Source organism: Zalophus californianus, chromosome 3, assembly GCF_009762305.2.
Source record: "Zalophus californianus isolate mZalCal1 chromosome 3, mZalCal1.pri.v2, whole genome shotgun sequence".
Lineage (NCBI taxonomy): Eukaryota > Metazoa > Chordata > Mammalia > Carnivora > Otariidae > Zalophus > Zalophus californianus.
Window position 1 is genome coordinate 139,041,752 of NC_045597.1, and position 8,036 is coordinate 139,049,787.

Here is an 8,036-nt window from a genome sequence, read left to right on the forward strand (position 1 = left end):
TACGTTATTTTCAATCATCTTGACTCACCACCCCATCCCAATTTAAATCTGTGCTTTAGAAACACTCTGCAAATGCGAGCTAGTGGCCAAAGGGAAGCCAGATCTTCTTTGAAGGTGTTAAAAGTAACACATACACGTACACACACACGCACGCACTTTTGACACCTTAAAAGAAAATTTTTATGTGTGATCCTCGGGGAAGTGTTACAGATTTTTTTCAGCCTGGTGCTTCTGCTTTAGGAAAAGGCCTTTCCTCCGGGCTTCTGCTCAAACTGCCAAACTTCAGGCCAGTCCTTCAGCCGTACTATTCCCGGACTTTGTTACGCCAGAGCAGCACGTTCGAGGGCTCTGCGGGGTCCAGCGGCTCGGCAGAGAGTGGTCAAATAAATAAATAAACGGACAAACTGGAGGGATTTTCCGCCTGGACTCGCCTAAGTAATGGGGGATGCACGCTCCTGGGCCGAGAGCCTGGGGGGTGGGACGGGAGGGCGTCTCAGGATCCTCTCGACTTCTGGCCGCCCCAGGAGACACTGAGGGACCGGCTCCCAGCCTCTGGTGCGGGAAGATCTCCACCCGCGCGAAGAAGCCTCAGCCTCGCGTTTTCCCGGCGGGCTCAGCCCCCCTGCTCGGCTGTCTGACGCCTTGTCCAGGAGGAGGCGCTGTAGGACAAGCGTCTTGCCCGCTGCGGCGGCGCCGGTGATGCCCCGGGCGCGGGCGGGGGGAGGGGAGGACAAGTGACTCCTCTTCCTCCTCCTCCTCCTCTTCCTCCTCCTCCTCCTCCTCCTCCTCCTCCTCCTCCTCCTCCTCCTGTCGCAAAGTGCTTTGGCCTCTGTGGAGGGTCCGAGGTACTGCGCCCACCCCCAGAGGGCTGCTTCCCGGGATGGGCAGCTTAGGCCGACCCGAGGCTGCGGAGCCTGAAGGCAGATTCCAGGCTGGCAGGCTACCTCACTTCCTCCGCCTTCCCGGAGGTGGCGCGATTTCCGCGCGCTGGGCTCCTAGAAGCAGGAAACTAGGGTTCCGCGGTAGGACAAGACGTGTTTAACCATCCCCCTCGGGCTGGGCTGCTGTTCTTGCCACTTCCCTTACTGCGATCCTTGGTACCTAGAATCCGCAGCCTTGAAAAGCACGACGTTCAGCGCCTCCCGGGGCCGGTGGACCGGCCTCGCCCTGACTGTCCTACCACAGGGCCTGCGTTCTGGGATTCCCTCTGCGCTCCCTTGAGGCTGAGAGGGCGGATCTCATTGACTTTTTAGCTTTAGAACACTGCAGATGCACATCTCAGCCCTTTTCCACACCACCCACACACACTCCTCTCACCCCTGCGCCCATTTCAGGACCTTGGTGGGCTCCACGGGTCATTTCTTGCACCACTGTGACACCCGACTTCGACAGTCGGCCCCGACCTAACGCCACTGACCCTCCATTGTCTGTTGGCAATGCAGTCTTTTTCTTCCCTCTTTTCCGTACTTAAGGACAATGATTCTTTAATAAAGACCTGCATTCAAATGTGTTTATAATTCAGGTTCCTGGGTCTCAGGCCAGACTTAATAAATCAGAATATCTGGGACCTGCATTTTGTAAACACTCTCCCAAAAGGCAATTAAGAAGCATGCTTATATTTGCCAACTACTGGCCAAGTGTCTCTCCTGCTTCTTCTATGGTTCTTTGGTGTCCAGGGGCCAAGTTCCCTTTACCACTCAGCAACCCCCATAGTGCCTGGGGCTCCCTCCCTAATTGAGTTTTTAAATGTCACTACCCCATAGGCTGAATAATTGCTCCCATTTAGGGAAGGGGACATTGATTTCTTGCTAACTTGTAGATTTTAAAGAGGTGAGTATGTTCCCAGTTCAGACTGCCTTGGTTCAAATCTTTACCACTTACCTGCTCTGTAATCTTAGGCGAGTAGAGCAAATTCCCTGGGCCTGTTTCCTCATTTGAAAAGTAGGAATAAGAGTACTTTCAAGGTTGTTAATGAAGATTTTTTTACTTACATAGCAATACTGTGTGCTGTGCGCTATTCTGACTACCTTAAACACATTAATTCACTGGTTAAGTACTTGAAACAGTGTTTCGGCGCACAAGAAGCATTCAATACATATTGCTTATCATTATTATCTCTTTTCTGCTCAACATCAGGCCTAGACTTTTAGAGCTGAAAGAGACCTGGTTCACTCACCCAATTCTTGAAATCTACAGAGGAGAAGACAGGCCTACGCTTGGTCACACAGGAAGTGACAGACCCAGGAGAACATAGTTCTGGGGCACTTCCTCTTGCTGTAGTGGGACTCGTGGGCCCTGTCCCCTCAGGTCTCGGGTGTCTGGCATCTGCCTGTGGGTGGACTTCAGGGATGCATCCAGAAGGAAAGTGCCCCTACCCACTCAGTGGGCAGATGGGCAGATTGAAGAGGACTTGCACCCACACAGGCACATCCGTGACTCCTACAGAAGGCTTCAGGCCTTTCCTGAGGGCAGGCCTTTCCTGAGAGAGTCACCTCCACCAACACCTGTCAGTCATACCCACCAAAGCAAGTATCCCCTTTTTAGCCTCATGAAATCTGGAGCAGGGTAAAAAGGCAAAAGGCCAGTGGGCAATAGCGGAGGATGCCCAATGTGTCCCACTCCCTCTTAACCTGCTTGTGTTCCAAGATCTGGGCTCCAGGGCCATGGCTGAGCCACAGGTAACTTGGGCCACACTGATGTCAGGGCGTATCTTGGAGAGGCCTCATCCCCCCAAATCTCCATCAGCCTTTCCAGATTTTTGAGATTCTTTCTATCTTTTTAAAAGAGCTATGTAAATACTATTTCATGCTACAACCCACATACATGCACACACCCCTTGCAACCAGGTTCCAACCGCTAGTCCTGGCTTCCATGACTTGTGCTTGTAGACTTTTCCTAACAAAGCCTCTGTGGCCCTTAGCCAAGCTACTTCTCTTGGCTTACCCAGGAGTTCACCTGGGTCAGATTTTCTCTCAAAATACATATAGTTTCTTTAGCCACCAACCATGCCAGATGAAGTTTGGCCTGTGGCATAGGGCAGTGCTGCAATCCCCAGCCATCCCCAACTCCTGTGCCATCTAACCTCCACTCTTGTTTCTCAAAGTACTAAGATGGCCATCCCAGACCCTACCCTTCTTGGGACCCCTGGAGACTTTTCTAGCCCCCAGTTCCATCATCAAAGGCCCTGTCTCAGGGCCCATTCATTTGGATCCCATCTCTCACTACTGGAGTTTTCCTCTGGGGTCACCTTTCCTTCCCAGAGGACACCAAGCCAGAACTCAGATGAGCAGACTCCATTGTAGGAGGTAGGGTTGAGGGTAGTGGGAGAAGTGTTCCTTTTTAAGTGCTAGAATATAGTGCCAGGAATATGGGATCATATTTCTCTCCTGTTTGGGACTCCCTGCTCAGCTCCTCTCTGGCTCTACCCGCATCCTGTGTTCCCAAGTACCAGGCCTACGCGCCTACGTAGTCTTCTTCTTCCATCTGCCCCCTACCTAGGGAGTTCGTTCAAAGTCCCATCCCTACCTATCCTGGTTATGCAGACACCTAGTTTAAGAGGAGAGCTCAATACTCCCTCTGGGCAAGAGGCCTCTTAAAAGTCAATGTCAGACTATTCTTCCCTGGGGGCCACATAGCAAGGGCCCTTAGGGTGGACAGAGGGCAGACCTCATTACACTTGGAGTGTAGCTGATACCTGTTGATGCCCCTTCACTTTCTCCTCTTTCCTGCGAGCTGCTCTGTAAAAGGAGCCCTACAGGGGACCCTACCTCATGGGAGCTTTCTGGGCAGGAATTCCCAGGACTGGCCCTTTCCAGCCAAATGGGGAGGGATAGTGCCCAGAGTCCTGCTTCTCCCCAAAACGAATTCATTGCAGGTTTTGAAGAAGGCTTCAACCTCTCCTTCCACACCTCTTCTTCTGTTACTACTACCACCACCATTGAAACTCCTTGAGAAAACTCCAACAAAGTGGCCCAAGTTAGTATGCTGTTCCCCCTGCCGCTCGGCCTTCTTCTTAGACCAGGTTTGTTCCTTCTTATCCCCACTCCCTCATTCCTTCACAGAAGCCCAGGACACTGGCAGCTTGGGGGCAAGGGAAGACTGTAGAAGGTGAACATTCTCTCCTTAATCATGTTGCCTGGCTGCCCTGAGATTAGAAAGTAATTGAAGATATCTGCTTCAATGTCTTCCTTTCCTCCTTTTTCCTCTGCATGGCTGGTTCGTTTCCTGTTATCATGTCAATATACAGAACAGGCTGTGTCATTTTATTCATCTTCTTGTGTGAGCCACAGTGAAGACTGCAAGCAAGCCCAGTCACCGCCCTTCATTACCATTCATTTTAAAAATACCTACTGAGCCCAGATCAGGCACCCGGCATTGTTTCAAACAACCACCTCCTCAGCTCGGTCTCCTCCTTGCACCCCACCCCCCATGAAAAGCTCACACAGTTGCCTAGAAAGTCACACATCCTTTGATTAATTCTGTTTTATTAAGGAAAATTAAAGAAAGCTTTTCTCCATCTCTCAAATTCTAAGTATTTTTTTTAGTGGATTAACTGGGACTAATTTTTAAGCGGCTCACCTAGTCCTAACAGAATCAGAAATCATTTTTTAAAGGGTTGCTTTTTACTCATATTTTAAAAATGGATACCACCAACTGTAAAAGAAAAAGGTCCTCCTAAGGGACTAAGAAATAAATGCCATATAGTCTGAGCTAACAGCTCCCCCCCTTTCAGCTAATGAAAGTCAAATCAGGAAATGAGTTTAGAAATACCCAGAGAATGGGTGGAAGTTAGAACGCAAAGAGATCTTTGTAGAGAGGGATCTCTTTCATGGGCTTGGTAGGACTTGCTGATGAGAACTTTGGCAACTGAATTTGATTTAGAAATCATGTATGTGTGTGTGCACTCTACAAACCTACACATAACTCCCGTTCTTTTCATCCGAATAGTCAAAATCACACATGTTTTCACACTGATTGGTAGAAACTCTGGCGGGCCATGGAAGGGTGCTGGGGGTCAGTTCTTTCTTTATGTACCCCCTTTGGTGGGAGCTGGGGGCATCTTTCCCACCCCCACCTAGCCCAGCACAGAATGTCAGATTCTCCGGTAGGGTAGAGCTGGGGCCCAAGCTCCTTTTCTGGGCTTTCTCAGCAGGAGAGCGCACTCCCTCCTTCTCTCTTAGGCTTACCCTCTAGTGGGAGTGGCAGTGTGGGGGCGTAGCATTTCACTCAGGTTTGGGCGCAGGAACCATGAGCCCCTAGCCCTGTGGGAGCAGGGACATCTGACTTCCTGGGCTTGGGTTCCCTGAGAACCTCATTTGCTTCCTCACACCCTGTCCCCTTCACACCAGGGCTGTTTTATTGTTTTATAACCTTCTTTTAGAGCTTCAGTTGCCAAAGATCCCGATGGGGCTATTCTCCAGTTTCTCACTTTACCCAACCCCAAGTCTTGCTGTTTTAAGCAGTTTGGTCACTTGCAAAGGCTCCCCTTTCAGAGCTAAGCAAATTATAGAAACCTCTAGGCATGTGGCTACATTCACCTTTCTCACTGAGCCCATCCACAACAATACAGAGCCAAGTGTTAACCCCAAATGCCACCCCCACCCCAAGCCCACCCAGCCTCTCCCTAACCACCCTTTTTTCTGTTGAAGTTTGAACAAAAATCTCAAATAATTCCGGGTTAAGCAAGTAAGGAGGAGCCTTTGACTTTCCTCTTTATTTACCACATCTAGAGCTAGAGAATGATTGAAATAAAGGAGTTGATGGTACTCACAGTGAATGCAGCCAAAGAATCATAAGACATGCCCACCAACCAGTCTTTTCGAAATAGCACTATCTCCCAGTTTAAACAGACTTCTCTGAAAAGATGCTATTTGAAAAGGCCAGGGTATTGATATGAATATGACCCCCCTTGCATCCTGAATATTTGGAACTACTTAAGTGTGAGAGAACAGTTGCAGTGAACCTTTATTTAGTGAATAAAAGTTTAAAGCCGAGGGTTATTTATGGTTGTGCAGAGATGAGACCTGAGTGGCTATTTACGAGCACGTGATTCCAATAAACTTTGTTTTATGGCTTGAGAGTTGACAAGCCAAAATATAATTCCCACCATAAATTAGGTTAAGAGCATACAAGTGCAGATGCTTGGTTCTTGGAGCAGCAATAGGGAAGTGAGAGGCTCCAGCTAGCGCCAGGCTCAGAAGGAGACAGTTCTACTCCCAGTTCCCTTGCCCACTAGGAGAGAAAACCAGTAAGTCACTTATTACTTTTTCCAGGACAGCTCCAGGGGTGGGGAATTTCTCTGCCTTCTTCCTGCCTGGGGTGAGAGAAGTCCCAGAGAAGTTAATTTTCATTTTAGCCTAAACCCAACTTAACAAATGGAATGGGAATCCCGGTTTCTTCCGCTCCCTTCTGGACATAGAAAGTTAGGAACTGAGGGCTCCCACCTCACAAAAGGAACTTACTGTCTCTCTCCTGCTCCTAATGGAGCATCTGCCTCAGACGTGGAATTACACAGTGGTAGCCTAGGTGGAGAGAGCGCGAGAGTGGGGGAGGGGGGGAAGGGCGAAAGGATGAGGAAGGAGAGGGCTTTGCCTCTGCGATTTCTCAGGGAAGACTGCCATCCTAGGATAGATGAAAACTTAAAGCTGGACACCAGCCCCTGTGAGGAGTATGGCTCTGTAAGATTGCTTTGTGGGCTCTCCAGTAGCAATGCTTGACAAAATGCTGTTACTTCCAGAGAGCTGCGGAACAATCTAAAGCATTGCCATTTACCTTCAAACCCATCGATTTTCCTCCTCCTTTGGTTATCATTTGGGTCCTCATTTCCCTTGGAAATTGCTCTTTGTTTTGAATTGGAGAAGTGGAAAGGCAAGTCCCAGTTATGCCTGGCCCTTCTTTGGAAAGGAGAAGACAGGTTTTGGGGGCGCTAGTTGGGGCTGGGGAATTTGAAACCAATCTGAAACTGGGAAAGGGGTTTGAATTGCGCCCAGCGCGAGGCAGACGGGGAGCTGGGGCAGGGGACAGATGCAGCGGCTTGCCCCCTCCCCAGTGGACTTGCGCCCACCCGGCTGATTGTGCATAAGGAAACACACAAAGGCCCATTTTCTCCTCGCTTCCCGTTTTCCCACTGGGGAAACCCTGTTACAGGCAGCCTGAGTCGGGCCAGGCAACCAGTAAGGTTTTGCCCAAGGGTGCATGGAGTGGGGGAGGTGACGGGGGCCATACTCTCCTACTGCCCGGGTCTGCCCTTGAGGACTGCGGTCTCGCGCTCCGCGGAGAACTTGGCGCAGTTCCTGGGGGCGGCACCCGAAGCGGGGAGGTCTGGGTATTGGTGGGGTGCCTGGGCCTTGTCATTTTTCTGTGTATCCTCTATCTCTGCTTTATTATCCTGTGGAATTTAAGTGACCCCCGTTTTCATTGCAACAGGTTCGGGGCCGTGAGAGACTGCCGCTGTAAGTACCTTCCCGTTTCTTCCGAACTGCGAAGAGGCGGTATTGGTAACTGGGGAGGTGTTGGCGGAAGGGCCGCGCCAGAAGACTGGGCGGGTGGAAGGGCGGCCGGTGCGAGGCGAGCTCTCTTTGGGAGTGGAGGCTCTAAGTTGTGCTCCTGGATAGATTTTCTGGGGCCTAGTTCACAGTCACCCAACCAAGAGAACACACCGCAGGCTCTCGCCCCTGTCTCCTGGGCCTCTCCAGGCCTCCCCAGCTCGCACAGGTGCAGCTCCGCTGCTGCCCTGCGCTTCTGTTAAGAGCTTGCAGCTAATTAGCAGCCCGCCCTATTAACAAGTTTCGGCGAGCATCGCTTTCTGCTCGAACCAGCCTGCTAAACGCCGCATCAACGCGATTCCCCTCCGCAGCCCAGCCTAGCTTAACCCGGTCCAGCCTGGGCCAACCTTCTCTTCTCTTGTTTTGTTTTGTTTTTAATAAAAAAGAAGAAAGAAAAACGTAACCCTCTACGGCTGCGGGTATGTGGAGTTGGTCTGCTTCCGGGAAGGGCTGCGAATTCTGAGCTTTAGGTGGAAATCCCTCCCCGCCCCT